At 40.1% G+C, this 15,393-nt stretch overlaps 1 protein-coding gene across 7 annotated transcripts in view; it reads left to right on the forward strand.

Moving 5' to 3' along the window:
• The window catches only part of LOC122558001 (microtubule-associated serine/threonine-protein kinase 4-like), a 485,329-nt gene that overhangs the window by 96,709 nt on the left and 373,227 nt on the right, over positions 1-15,393 (forward strand). The gene's annotated exons all lie outside the window — the stretch shown is intronic.

The raw sequence follows: 15,393 nt of genomic DNA on the forward strand, positions 1-15,393 counted from the left end.
ATTTTTTATTCTTGTATCAATATTTTGCATTTCATTTTGCAATGCTAACAGTCATAATTTAATCGTAGGTACTGAGCAGCTCTGTGGAGCAAATGTTTTAATATCATTCTCTTAATTCAGTTGAAATAAATTACAAGGACAGCAATAACATTTTATGTACAGTAGATAGTTGCTGCCCATCCAACCTTTAACCTTGCAATAATTTAACTATCAAGATTTAGAATGGGAACTGTTGACACCTTTAAATGGACGTATGTATGTTGTTACAAATGCAGAGTTTATAGCCAGATCTTTTTAGGACATCTGTCTAAATTAAGGTGAAATGGTGTTATGAATGGGATCATGTTGATCTGCCTGAATTCAGCCTGATAGCAAGCTTGGGTGGTTTCGTGATTAAAGGAAATCACTGATTTACTGGAAGAAAGTGCAAGATAGTGAAATGAATAGACAATGCCAAAGCATCTGTGGCTATGGATATACTGATACTTTCCAAGTCTCTCAGGGACGTATTAATGATGTCAAGTTTTCTAGTATTTTTACTTTAAACTGACTACTTATTTCCAAAATAAGAAGAAGTTGGGGCCCAGACGATAAATAATTAATATTTCTACCTGAAATTTAAAAAAAAAATCTGATTGACATTGTCATGGAAATGTGCTTTGAGAGAATAGGAATTAATAGCAAAGCTTTGTGGTATTAGGTTGTATGTTTTTTTTTTACAAACTATCCCCGTAACTCAGAATCAAGGGGTTCTGCAAAATCTTGAGCAAGAGAGAGGCAGCTAGTTTTATAGCTGAAGCAAACAAAGTGCTGTCTTAATTATTCACCACACAGAAGGTTGGTGGGAGCTCTCTGAAGAGCTCAGGGTTGTGAGAAATAAAACAGAATGGTAACGTTCATTTGGCTTTGACTCGAAAGAGTAATCTTCAGGGTTACCTCACTGTAAAAGCCAGTTCTGGGATTAGAAATTAACCAGATAAAGGAAAAGGGAGGCAGGCCATTGGGAGTGCAGCATATGGATATTAGATTAGATTATCTACAGTGTGGAAACAGGCCCTTCAGCCCAACAAGTCCACACCGACCCTCTGAAGAGTAACCCACCCAGACCCATTGCCCACTGACTAAAGCACCTAACACTATGGGCAATTTAGCATGGCCAATTCACCTAAACCTGTACAGTTTTGGACTGTGGGAGGAAATCGGCGCACCTGGAGGAAACCCACACAGACACTGGGAGAATGTGCAAACTCCACACAGACAGTCACCCGAGGCTGGAATCGAACCTGGCTGGCTGGTGCTGTGAGGCAGCAGTGCTAACCACTGAGCTACCATGCTGCCCCATCTTTGTACTGATTCTGGAGACCAAAATGTTCACTTAGGTACAGAGCTTGATAATATTAGTGTGCAATTGTTAGTTGTGTTAAATGTCACATTGGAGATTTTGTCTATAGCTTGAAATATAAATTCCCTGCAAATGTAATTTTTTGCATACTGTCTTTTAGTTTCTTCACTCTCCCATCAGGAGGGAGAGGGACACAGCAAGCCGGGCAGCATCAGGAGGGAGAGGGACACAGCAATCCGGGCAGCATCAGGAGGGAGAGGGACACAGCAATCCGGGCAGCATCAGGAGGGAGAGGGACACAGCAAGCCGGGCAGCATCAGGAGGGAGAGGGACACAGCAAGCCGGGCAGCATCAGGTGGGAGAGGGACACAGCAAGCCGGGCAGCATCAGGAGGGAGAGGGACACAGCAAGCTGGGCAGCATCAGGAGATGGCGAAGTTGACATTTGGGTGTAACCCTCCTTCAGGACTGCTTAAGTTGTGACAAAGGGTTACACCCGAAATGTTGACGTCTCCACCACCTGATGCTGCCTGGCTTGCTGTGTTCTTCCAGCCTCCTGCCTGTCTAAGTTAAACAAATGGAGCAATTTGGAGTGTGCCAGAGGAGAAGGAAACATGAGTTTCTGCAGCATTCGCGGTTTGTTTCCTGCTTCTTCCATAGGCTGTATGAGTGTATTTGCATATCATTTTGATTTGATAGAGGGCAAAATAATCCTTGGCTAAGAGTTAAACGCAGGTTATGTATTTGAGTAAAGGTCTGCACTAATGGAACAAAGTAGAGGCAATTAATATTTTAAGACCATAAGATATAGGAACAGAATTGGGCTGTTCAGCCAGTCGAACCTGCTCCATCATTTGATCATGGTCGATATATTTCTCAACCCCATTTGCCTGCCTTCACCCCATAACCCTTGATTCCTTTATTAATCAAGAACCAATCTATCTTTGTCATAAATAAACTTAATGACTTGTACTCTGCTGCCATGGGTTCCACCTGATATTGACTGTAATGTTAACATTTTTAAGCTAGGTGCACAAGTGAAGTGTGCAGAAGTATGGAATGATTCATTTTGATTAGAAATGACAGGGAAAATCAATGTAAAATAACCGGATAATTCAAAATGGTTTGGGAGCGGGTGCATAGTAGTGAACAACCTGGATTTAGGTGTGCACAGCTCACTGAAGGTTGCAGCCTGGGTTGAGTGCTCAGTTAATTCAATGGATGGGATTGTGGACTTGAAAAAAGAAACACAGAACATTTGGCATGGAAGTGTACTGATGTGCCTTCCATATTCATGGACATCACAAGGAAAGGAAAGCATGTCCAGTGTGGTCAGAAAGCCACGTCATTTTTAATGCAAGTGTTTTGACTACAAGGGTGCTCAATAAACAGGTTCCAATAGCCACTGAAGGTTCTGACCAATCTATAAAATATAAATATTTGCACATTCTCCCCGTGTCTGTGGGTTTCCTCTGAGTGCTCTGGTTTCCTCTCACAATCCAAAGATGTGCAGGTTGGGTGAATTGGTCATGCTAAATTGCCCATAGTGTTAGATGCATTAGTCCAGGATAAGTGTAGGGTCGGGGAGTGGGTTACTGTTTGGAGGGTCGGTGTGGACCTGATGGGCCGAAGGGCCTGTTTCCATACTATAGGGAATCTAATCAAATCTAAAAACTGGCTCTGTGAGGTTGATAAATAGTTTATGACTATTATAAAGGTGAGAAATGGTCTGTGACTGTTGGGATAATGACTGCAGAAGGTGAACATGAAGTAAATGTAAAATGTCAGAGAGATAACAGTGAATCATGCAACATCATAACCTTCACAGGTCTGAGGGAATTGGCTCAATAGATCGAAAACTGAAGCCTTCAAACATAAGCTCGAGGCTATATGGTGGAACCATACTCGTGTTGAAAGGTCAAATCATTGAGAGCCCGAAGCAGTGACAAAAACTAAGATCTAGAGTTCCAGATCATGAATAACAAGCAAAAACTACCTATCTCAGCTGGTGCGCTAGCTTGGACTGGTAACCCTGGGTGAAAAGCAATTTTCAGTGTGTCACAGCTCACTAAGCCACTAACTGTGGAACAAATCCTAGAGAAGTACAATGATATGTTTACAGGTTTAGGATATCTTCCTGAAGAATATCACCTCGAAGTAGATTAGTGTGTAAAATCAAGTCGGCACCTGCAGAGGAAAATTCCAGCTGTCCTCCAAGGTTAACCTGAAAGATGAGATAAAAAAGCTGGAAAAGAAGGAAGTAATCAAGGAGGTGACAACTCCCACAAAACAAATGATCATCATGATTGCAGTCAAGCAACCTGGGAATCTGAGAGTACGCATCAACCTAAAAGATCTAGATGAAGTCCTGAAGAGATCATGTTAACCATTGAAAGAATTTTGCCACAACTTGCAAAAGCAAAACTCTTCATTAGCCTCGATATGAAGAAAGTTTCCTGCTGGTATGAAACTGGATGAAAGCAGCAGCTTTCTAACTACACCCTGGATGTTGTTCTGGTGATACATTTGGGTCCTTCTGAGAGTCCAGGAGAGCATCAATACAGTCAGCATGAGAGAAAAGATACTGGTGATCTTCCCACAGTGGACGTTTTCATGGGTTACCTGCTGGTTTATGAATGGGGATATACAATGGAAAAAATAATTTCCGAACACAATCAAAATCTTGTGTGAGACTACTGACTTGCCACACAAACCTGAAGTTGGACAAGGAAAAAGTCACACTTAAATAAGCCTGTAGGACATATACTGACAGGAAAAGGTCTAAACCTGTAGAAGGTGAGATCTGAAGCAACGAAGTGGCAACCAACAGATGTAAACACACTGCAAAGATTTGTTGGATGCTATCTGGCAAAATTCTTGCCCAGTTTGTCCTTGGAGTGTGAACCATTCACCCCCAACTCCGGACACCACACACAAACTGGGAAAGTGCATCTGGCTACTGCTCGTAGACATTTTTGTAAATATGCACTTGGAAGAGGCAAAGTGACAGTTGATTCTGACCACAAGTCACCTCAAAGCATTTTTCTCATTCTGCTACTGTCTGCTCCAAAGCATCTGTAAAGACCATTTACTCCAGCTACAGAGATGCTATCTAGATATGACATACAAGTGAGTTCCAAGTCACTGGCATGCTCTTGGGAGCATCACCTCCTGATGAAGAAAACATAGAATGCTGCAAAAAAGTATGAACTGTTCAAGATTCATTACAAAGATGAGTGTGATTGAATCTAACAGACAAGTGTTTTGTTCAGATTAAGCTAACCATTCAACAGAATGCAGCTAAAGTGTTGCAGAGCATAAAGATTGAAGAAAACAGTCTGAAAGCATCAAAGACATTTTTGTGGTCACAAGCATATTGGGATAGAGAGGAATGGTGCATTGTTGAAAGAAAGTGGTCATTATCTTCAGGGAGTTAAGAACCAAGATGCTAAAATACCCTCAAGCAAACCACTAAGGAGTTAAGTTGAGTCTGAGGAAGGTAAGCGAGTGTTCTACAGGCTAGACATGAACAGTGACATGAAAGACAGCACTGGCCAGTGCAGTGCTTGTAATGAATGCCAAACACATCAAGCTGGAGAGTTACTGATTACCCATGACATCCCAGACACCCCCTGAATGGACCTGGAAGTAGGTTTTCCACTCTTGTCATTGTAGACTAGTATTCTGGGAGGTAGAACAGCTGACTTGAATGGCTACTGGTAAGATTGTAGAATGCCTAAAAAAACAGATTGGTCATAGATTCATTTTGTCCTACTGCACAGAAACAGACCCTTCGGCCCAACTTATCCATATGGACCAGGAATCCTAAGCTGAATTAGTCTCATTTGCCAGCATTTAACCTGTATCCCTCTAAAACTTTCCTATCCACGTACTTGTCTAAACACCTTTTAAATGTTGTAATTGTAGCCTCCTGTACCTGCTCCTCTGGAAGCTCCTTCCATATACGCACCACCTTCTGTGTGAATAGGTTGTCCCTAAAGTCCCTTGTAAATCTTTTCCCTCTCATCTTAAACCTGTGCCCGCTCGTAACGGACACCTTATCCAAACCCCTCATGATTCGATAAACCTTTAAAGTCACCCTTCAACCGTCACACTCTGAGGAAAAATGTACCAGCCTATCCTTATAACTCAAACCTTTCAGTCTCGGTAACATCCTTGTAAATCTTTTTTGTACCCTTTCCAGTTTGATACCATCCTGCCTATAGAAAGGCAACCAGAATTGTATGCAGCATTCCAAATATGGCCATACCAATGTCTTGTACGGCTGTAACATAGTGCCAACTCCTGTACTCAGTGCTCTGACAAACAAAGGCAAACATACTAAATGCCTTCTTCACTACCCTGTCCATCTGTGACCCCACTTTCAAGGAATTGAGTACCTACACCTCTCCATCTCTCCATTTGACAACACTCCCCAGGACCTTATCATTAACTGTGTATCTCCTGCCCTTGCATTTATCTGAATTAAACTATTACGACATGCTAGTCATTGAGACAAGTGATAATGGCACTCAGTTCGTAAGGGAAGAATTCAAAGTTGAAACTTTATTGCTGGAACAGAATTCAATCACTTCATAAATACTTGGAAAATTCAAAGCCATACACCATCTCCATATCGAAGAGAGGCTGAGGTGCTAGTGAAATCCTCCAAGGAACAATTACCAAAATCAAGCAAATACAGATGTGAGACAATAGAGTGTGGGTTTGCTCGCTGAGCTGTAGGTTTGATATCCAGACGTTCCATTACCTGGTTAGGTAACATCATCAGTGGCAACCTCCAAATGAAGCAAAGCTGTTGTTTCCTGCTTTCTATTTATATCTTTCTCCTGGATGGGGTTCCTGGGGTTTGTGGTGATGTCATTTCCTGTTCGTTTTCTGAGGGGTTGATAGATGGCATCTAGATCTATGTGTTTGTTTATGGCGTTGTGGTTGGAGTGCCAGGTCTCTAGGAATTCTCTGGCATGTCTTTGCTTAGCCTGTCCCAGGATAGATTGTTGTCCCAGTCGAAATGGTGTTTTTTTTTATTTGTGTGTAGGGCTACGAGGGAGAGGGGGTAGTGTCTTTTTGTGGCTAGCTGATGTTCATGTATCCTGGTGGCTAACTTTCTTCCTGTTTGTCCTACATAGTGTTTGTGGCAGTCCTTGCATGGAATTTTGTAGATGCCGTTGGTTTTGTCCATGGGTTGTACTGGGGTCTTTTAAGTTTGTTAGTTTGTGTTTGAGAGTGTTGGTGGGTTTGTGTGCTACTAGGATTCCAAGGGGTCTTAGTAGTCTGGCTGTCATTTTTGAAACTTCTTTGATGTATGGTAAGGTGGTTAGGGTTTCTGGCTGTGTTTGGGCTGCTTGTCGTGGTTTGTTCTTGAGGAATCTGCGCACTGTATTATTTGAGTATCCGTTCTTCTTGAATACGTTGTATAGGTGGTTCTCCTCTGTTTTCCGAAGTTCATCTGTGCTGCAGTGTATGGTGGCCCGTTGAAATAGTGTTCTGATACAGCTTAGTTTGTGTGTGTTGGGATGGTTGCTGGTGTAGTGAAGTATTTGGTCAGTGTTTGTCGGTTTCCTGTATACGCAGGTTTGTAGTTCTCCGTTGTCCGTTCTTTCAACTGCGACGTCCAGGAATGTGAGTTTGTTGTCGGTTTCTTCCTCCTTGGTGAACTTTATGCCTGTGAGGGTGTTGTTGATGATATTAAATGTCTCTTCTATCTTGTTTTGTTTTGTGATGACAAAGGTGTCATCTACGTAGCGGACCCAGATTTTTGGTTTGATGGTTGGTAGGGCTGTTTGTTCTAGTCTTTGCATTACCGCTTCTGCTATGAATCCTGATAGCGGAGATCCGATGGGTGTGCCGTTGGTTTGTTTGTAGACTATGTTGTTGAAAGTGAAGTGGGTGGTGAGGCACAGGTCCACTAGCTTCATGATATTTTCGTTGGTAATGGTTGGTGTGTGTGTGATGGTCTCTTCTAAAAGTGTGGTAAGTGTTTCCTTTGCCAGGTCGATGTTGATGGAGGTGAATAGTGATGTTACGTCGAATGAGATCATTGCTTCCTCTTCCTCTATTTTGGTGTTTTTGATGATTTTTAGGAATTCCTGGGTGGAGTGGATGGAGTGCTGTGACTCTTCTACTAGGTAGTTCAGTCTTGCGTGTAGTTCTTTGGCCAGTCTGTAAGTTGAGACAATTCTTGTATGTAGTTATACATCTACTGAAACTGGGAAGGCTTATAATAACTAGTATTGTGCTGAAGCTAGTAGAAGTAAGCATGGATGCCAAAATGAAGTTGAAATAACAGCCAAATTTCATACATTGCCAAACCATTGCTAAAGTTGAGCATTGGGGAATCAGTCAGGATAGCAACCATCAGGATTTAACAAGGGTCAACCCCAGTGGTAACTTGTGACCTGCATATAGCAGTTGTCACCTTGATCGTGGAAGTGAATGACCAGATATGCCATTGCAACCACAGTTACATGCCACAGCTTTCGAGTTGATCCTTTAATGCAGATGGCCCATCAGGAAAATGAGAACCTTTCAACTGGAGACTGCAGATCAACTATCAGTCCCAGTGTCCACAGCACTCCAACATCAGAAGTGGAACAGCAGCAATAACAAACGACACAAGAATGGAACCTACGGGGAAGGAACATTACTCATGTGAACAGCCAATGATAATGCACATGCATATTTTAACAAACTGGCATAATTTAAAGATTGTTGATAATGTATTTACAGAGAATGATAAGAATAGCTAATTGCTAATTATTCAGAACAGTTGAGTGCAGAAATAGTTAATTATGGTAAATCACAATGTAAATGATACTGTACGCATTTTGTTTTAGTTTTTCTTCTTGCAAAGGGCAAGAGATAGAAATGAAATATTGTACTAATGTGTATTACTATTATGCTTTCTGGCTGGTTATGGTTATGTGACCTCTACCACGGCAGACATCATTTTACAGACAGTACAGTAAAGACATAGTACAAGTCAGGCTGTTGTCCTTCAAGCTTACAACATAGAGATTATAATAAACCATTTTGAGACAGTAGATTGGTTTCAACTGGATCATTGCATCCAGTTCTGGGCATCCCATTTCCAAAATAAATTTGGAGGCAGAGTAGATGTGGAGAAGTTTCTCATTAATGGAAGGTTGAGAACCAGAGGTCACCGATTGAAGATGATTAATGAAGGAGCCAACGGTGAAATGAGGGAAAATACTTACGTAGTGGATGGTTATGATTTAGAATATATTGCCTGTGTGTGTGGTGGCCACAAATTCAGTCATGACTTTCAAAAGAAAATTGGACTGGTGTTAGACAGAGTTAGACCGAACAGAGAGGATGTGGGGACTAATATGGGGAAGGGCTGGAGTGGGTACAAGAAGAGAATTGAGGTTGGAAAACTTTAGAGTGGAGATTTGCTCTAGGTGAGTTGCTTTTTGCCGAGAGCCAACACACAATTTGATGGGCTGAATAAGCTCCTTCTGTGCTGCAACTGTTCTCTGATTAATGGATTTTATGAGCTGTTGAAAAATGAAATAATTAACAAATTGTAAAACTGGATCCATCATCTTGTTAAACAGTAAAGCCCAGGTTACATAGTGCGAATCCACCAACCTTTGCTAGTAATGGCTCCACTTGATCAGATGATCTACCATTCTTTCTTCGAAGTGCTAAGACTGTTCAGAAAGGAAAATTCTCATGAATGACAAAAAAAAAAGCACCACAACCCCAAATGGCAAATTTATCAAAGCATTTGTACCCAACTAGAGTCCCTTTGGAAAGTTTAGCTAATTTGGGAGCCCAGTTTAAAATGTTTATAGTTGATGAAATGGCAAAATTTGAAGGCATGCCTTAGCAATGCTTTTAAGCGACCCTCATGAATGCTTTGCGCTGAAGTGTTCACTGTGATTGAAAAGATGCAGAGTATCATGACACCTTAGATTTTGGCCAAGTAGGTGTATAAATCCTGCCTTGATTTGGTTTTGATGAGATAGTAAATGAAACCACATTTCCTTTCTCGGATCATGCTAAATTTTCTTTACCCAGGGTTAATTTTAGAACAGGTGTATGAATTAATGAAAGACGCACTAATAGTAGAAATCTTTAAAATGTAGTGACATGTTATTACCCAGCAATTCATCCAATTGAGAAATTATTGGCAGTTAAAGGGTCTTAAAAAGCAAAGCTTTCTTTTGCATTATGCATTTACTCTTTTCCCAAACAACAAATGTAAATCTATTTAGCTTTAATTACTGCCATTGTTTCTGTTGGTGAAAATGCAATTCCAGATGACATTTGAAGCAGAGGAGTGAATGCCGTACAATTGAATTTTTATTCAACATTATAAATAAAAGATACCCAGAACAGTAAACATGCTGGATCAAGAGAACCAGTTTTCATGTTCTCTGTCAAGGGTCATTGTAAGTTGACTGTATAGTCCTAATAGTTCTTTTCTGTAATAATGTACATATTGAATCATGGACTAATGCTGTAAATCCCACTTGCAGGTTTTCTGAAGTGTTTCAACTTTTATATACATTAAGCAAATTTCCAATAAACGCAGTCACCAGTAGAAATATTTTAAAGCTGAGATCTAGATGCTGGAAATCTGAAACAGAAATTGCTGGAGAAAAAAAGAGTTAACGTTTCCAATCCAGTGACCTTTTCCGACAGAAATAAATTTTCTGGGCTGAGAATGTTGTTCTAAGAGCAGAGATTAATTAGACTAGGCCACATTCTCTTGAATTTAGAAGAGTGAATTGTGAGAAGAATAGAAAGGTGATCTGGCTGAAATATTTAATATCTTATGGAGCTTGACAAGACAGGTGCTGAGCAAATGTTTTTGGTCCTTTTGAGCTAGATCTGCTAGTCAATACAATCAGTGCTGATCCAGCTGGTATCTGCATATCCCTTGATTCTCTGAATACTCTGAAATCTATTGACCCCTGTCTTGAATATATTCAATAACAATCCATAGTTCCCTCATATGGAAGATTAGGAAGAACAGTTGAATGTTGTCAGATAAAATCAGCGTAACTCCGTATCCTTAAATATGATTCCCAATCCTGTACTGTTTCGCCAAAATGAAATGCTGAGTAACATTTAAAAAAAAACTAACCTTCATTAATTTTTAAGGTTTGAAAAAGTAAATCGAAGAGCTTACTCCAATTTCCAACTCTTCCAGGCACTGTCTCATGTGTAGAACATCAGCTGAAGAGTTTATCCAATGCTCTTGGTATTCTGGAAGCAATCCACTGTAAAACTTTCACTGCACAAACCACCTTTCACCTTAGACTGTGATCTTGGGCATCCTTAGCTATATGTGAACCATGGGAATAGCATATATAGATTATCGTAAAGTTGAATTTCGCTGACCTGATGTAACTACACAAGACAGGAAATGATTGATGATTGGTCAATTAAGCTTGTTTTCTGTGTTGAATCCAAAACGTTCCATTATTGTGCAAATACATTTTCCTCAGTCCTCCCTTTTACGAAATGGGTTTTATTTGTGGTCACTTGGTTGGTTTGTAATATTGAGGTTGACAGTCTTTCAGGTTCATGCTTATCAGTTCTGATCTAATTAACAAACAAAAAACCCAAAAATTTCCAATTCATCTAGATCTTGGATCATCCATAACCAAATTCTAGGTGGGGTAGATTTCTGACTTGGTTGGATTCATGTGGTTTAACCCAGAAAATAGTGTCCTCTAAAGTAATCACAGTATCCCAGGACCTTTTAAGAATCATTAATCAAGAAAATGATAACTCGAGTGGCCACTTTGAATTGAACTAAAATCTTCCCAACTTAATTTAACTTTCAAGGTGGCTAACCACAATGATTTAAAATGAGTTATGGTCTTGGCTTTGTTTATTTGTCATGAGTCTGCATTCTTGTGTGAATATCTTTTATACCTTGACTTTTCCAGTTAAGTTGCTATTGTTTCAATTCCATAATGGAATGTTAGATTCCCTTTCAGCCATGTATTTTAAGAAAAGAGCATGGAAATAACTAGGTGAAGTGCTAACATAGTTAAAAATAACAAGAATTGTACAGCATCTCGAACATATTAAAGCTGGTCAAGTTGTTTCACGTGGATATAATGAACAGAAATTGACTTCAGGCTTAGGGAGGAGACAAGATATAGCTTTAAAATGTTTGGCCATAGAGGTCAGTTTTAAGTTGAGTCTAAAAAATGAGAGGTGAAGGGGTTTCAAGAAGAAATTCAGAGTTTGGGATCTAGGCATGTGAAACGCTGTTTGAAAAATTTGGACAATGGATGTGGAAGAATATAGAGTGTTGTGGGCTTATCACTGGGCAGAATTAATAATCCCATAGTCATTTTACTTTGAGTTTAGAGAAGCTGTCCAAACTATTGCTATCTTATTATCCTGGGTGTTTGGAATATACTCTGGGCAATTTGTCTGCTTGTGATAAATTACTGAACTGCAAAGCTGAAATGTCACCTTCTGATTGTTCATCTTTTATTTCTGAGGTAACCAGACTTTCCTTGACAGGATATTTGTTGCTTGTCAGAAATGAGAATTTACAACAACAACAAAAAATTCAAGGAATATAGGATGATTGAGTGAGATATTAATTAATTTTTTTTATTCACCCTTGGAATGTGGGTATTACTGGCTGGCCAGCATTTATTACCCATCCCTAGTTGCCCTTGTGAAGGTGGTGGTCAGCTGCCTTTTTGAACCACTGTAATCCACATCCTGTAGGTTGACCCACAATGCTCTTCGGAAGAGAATTCCAGGATTTTGACCGAGTGACCGTGAAGGATCTGTGCTATATTTCCAAGTCAGGATGATCAGTAGCTTGGAGGGGAACTAGAAGGTGATGGAGTTCATATGTACTATCTGCCCCTGTCCTCCTCGATGGAAATAGTTGTATGTTTGGAAGGTGCTGTCTGAGGATCTTTGGTCAATTTCTGCAGTGTATGTTGTAGATGATGTGCACTGCTGCGACAGAGCATCAGTGGAGGAGGGAATGGATGTTTGTGAAGGTGGTTCCAATCAAGCGGGCTGCTTTGTCCTGGATGGTGTCAAGCTTCTTGAGTGTTGGAGCTGCACCCATCCAGGCAAGTGGGGAACATTCCATTCCTGACTTGCAGATAGTGGCGAGGTTTTGAGAGTTAGGTTTTGAGATAGTTGCCGCAATATTCATAGCCTCTGACCTGCTCTTGTAGCCATTGTGTTTATGCGCCAAGTCCCTTTGAGTTTCTGGTCAATGGTAACCCCCAGGATATTGAAGTGGAGGATTCAGTGATGCTAATACTATTGAATCTCAAGGGGTGTTAGTTAGATTGTCTCTTATAGGAAACAGCCATTGCCTGGTATTTATGTGGTATGAATGTTACTTGCCACTTGTCACCCCAAGCCTGGATATTGTTCAGATCTTGTTGCATTTGGATGTGGACTGCTTCAGTACCTGAGAAGTCATGAATGATGCTGAACATAGTGCAATCTTCGGGAAGCTTTCCCACTTCTGATCCTCTGATGGAGGGAAGGTAAAAAAAAAAAGAATTTACATTATTCAGTTTATAACTGAGCAAAAAATAATGATCGGTGGCATTGTGGCTTTGGAAAAGGATTAAATTTAGACAGATGCTAAAGTACTATTTTTAAATTAATATAGATGTTTTCAATATCGTTGTATTTTAAAGTCATAGTCATGGAGATGTACAGGACGGAAACAGACTCTTTGGTCAACTCATCCATGCCAACCAGATATCCCAACCTAATCTCGTCCTATTTTCCAGACTCTGTTTGTTGAATATTTTGAGAATATTTCTATTAGCCTGAGATGGGAAGGAACAGTGCAAATCATCCAAATAAAATAGATATTCTGTTTTTATTATCAGACCTCCGGATAATCGTTAAAGAATCTTTACTGGAAAATTTAAGAATGATTTGGCCTTGCTACTGACTGAAATGACTTCTTTATTTATTTTATTATATTTTTACTGTGTTCCTTTAGGAACCAGCTAGAATGGTTGCTATTTCAGTGGCAGGAGGAATAAAATTTAATTAAACAAAGGAAACACTTAGAGGAACACTTTCCAGTCAAGGGGGCAGTGTAAAACTGGCATATTGTCTAAATTCTTTGATAATTGAAATCATTTGACTGTCATGTGGGTAGACAGTGGGAAACGGCATGACTTTTACAGGCAGATGGTTAGAACTTGTATAAGTCATAGTAAGATTTGTACTAATGCTTTAATATTGCCTTAAAGCAATTTTGGAAGCCTATTGAAGCAAAACTGTTAGGTTTAACAAGTTGGGTCATGGTCATGCAACCTGTGTGCACTTTAGAACTTTTCTCCCCAGTTTTTACTTGGGGCTAATAGAGGACAGATATAGATAAACATTTGCGCACAAAGCTCCTTTGTCACTGTCCGCAGTGCAACCAATAGCAAGACACATTGTAGCTTCAGTCTACTGACTGCCCACTTCTAGGTTTGCAATCTCAGTGTTGTTTCAGTGTAGCCAACTCTCTGGTGTTACTGCTCACTGGTGCAGTCAGTATTTGCATGCATTGAAAAGGTTTTGGTTGTGAAGCTTGAATATTCTCTGAAGTCAACCTTTAGGGAAATTGGTTTCTGAATAGCATGTTTTTTTCTGCAAATAAAGGAAACAAAAGACCTGGCATTAAATTTTATAAGAAGTACTAGTTAAACAGAATGTCTAGTTCTTTGTTTTGTCGATTCAAAGGAGGTTCCTGATTAGATATGGAAATTAATTAGCAAATTTGAATTTTATTATGAGTGACAAGTATTTGATTCATAGTTTAAGCCTGACTCCTGAGAAGTGAGGCGGCTTGCCTGTTTCCACTAATTTGTAGTGAGCTTTCTGTTCTTTTGACAGCAGTTTGTATGCATGTAGCACCTTCACAATATTAAAATATCCCCAGACACTTCATCAGAACATTGATGAACAATGCTGAGCCACATAAGCAGGAGGTAGATATTAAGGAACAACTTGAAGAAAGTGAGGTGAAGAGGTTTAGGGAGGGGATTCCAGAGATTAGAAACATACACAACTGCCCTTGGTGGAGCAATTAAAATGTGGGATGCTTAACTGGACAGAATTAAAGGAGGAGCTGATGTTTTGAAAAGCAGTTCTTAGGGAATCTGAGAATAATTCCATGTAGTAAGATTAAATTTGCTTTCCTGGCAGAATGTAAGAAACCTAAAGTTGGCATTGTGGGAAGGAGAATTGTAGCTGGACAATCGCTTAAGGAAAACATTGTTGAGCATTTGTCAGCTACCTTGTACAGCTTCTGATGATTGCAGCTTGTATCCTGATCATTATACGTAAACCTAACCAGGACAGCCTGTAGGTATAGATGTGTATCTTTTAAGCAACAAATCTCATAAATTTTCAGCATTCAACTGTCAAAATCCATCATACTTGTCAGCTTGTAACTCTGAATCATGGAGGACTACCAAACTGAGTTAGAAATCAAATCCAGTATGCCCATAAAGGTTGGTACAGCTGTCTACCCATAACAAATATCTTCCCATATATTTTCTTGCCCTTTTGCCTCCATGTAGACTAAGTGAGCCTATGAAGATGAATAATAGTGCTAAACAATTAGTAATAGGCTGAAATGAGTAGTGTCCATAATGGGAACAGCACTGATTGGGCACTGGCTCAAAGGGCTAATGAGCCTATTCCTGATGCATTGTCCAAGAGCACAAAGGGAGATGTGAAGAGGCTGAATGGGCACTTGTGTTTATCTGCTTGACAAATTAAATATAGAGGAGATGTTTCCCCTTGTCGAGCAATCTAGAATGAGAGGTCACAAATTTGCTACCCTCTATCCTAAAACTAAGAGAGATGAGAAATTTCTTCACTTGGAGGGTTGTGAATCTGTAGAAATCACTGCCCTAGAGTGTGGAGGATGCTGGGATATTGAGTAAATTTAAGGAGGGGTTAGTGATGGGTTGAAGGGTGAGAGTCAGCAGGCAGGAGAGTGGAGTTGAGGCTGAGATGAGATCAGCCATGATTGTATCAAATAGCGAT

This window comes from Chiloscyllium plagiosum, chromosome 2 (genome assembly GCF_004010195.1).
Source record: "Chiloscyllium plagiosum isolate BGI_BamShark_2017 chromosome 2, ASM401019v2, whole genome shotgun sequence".
Lineage (NCBI taxonomy): Eukaryota > Metazoa > Chordata > Chondrichthyes > Orectolobiformes > Hemiscylliidae > Chiloscyllium > Chiloscyllium plagiosum.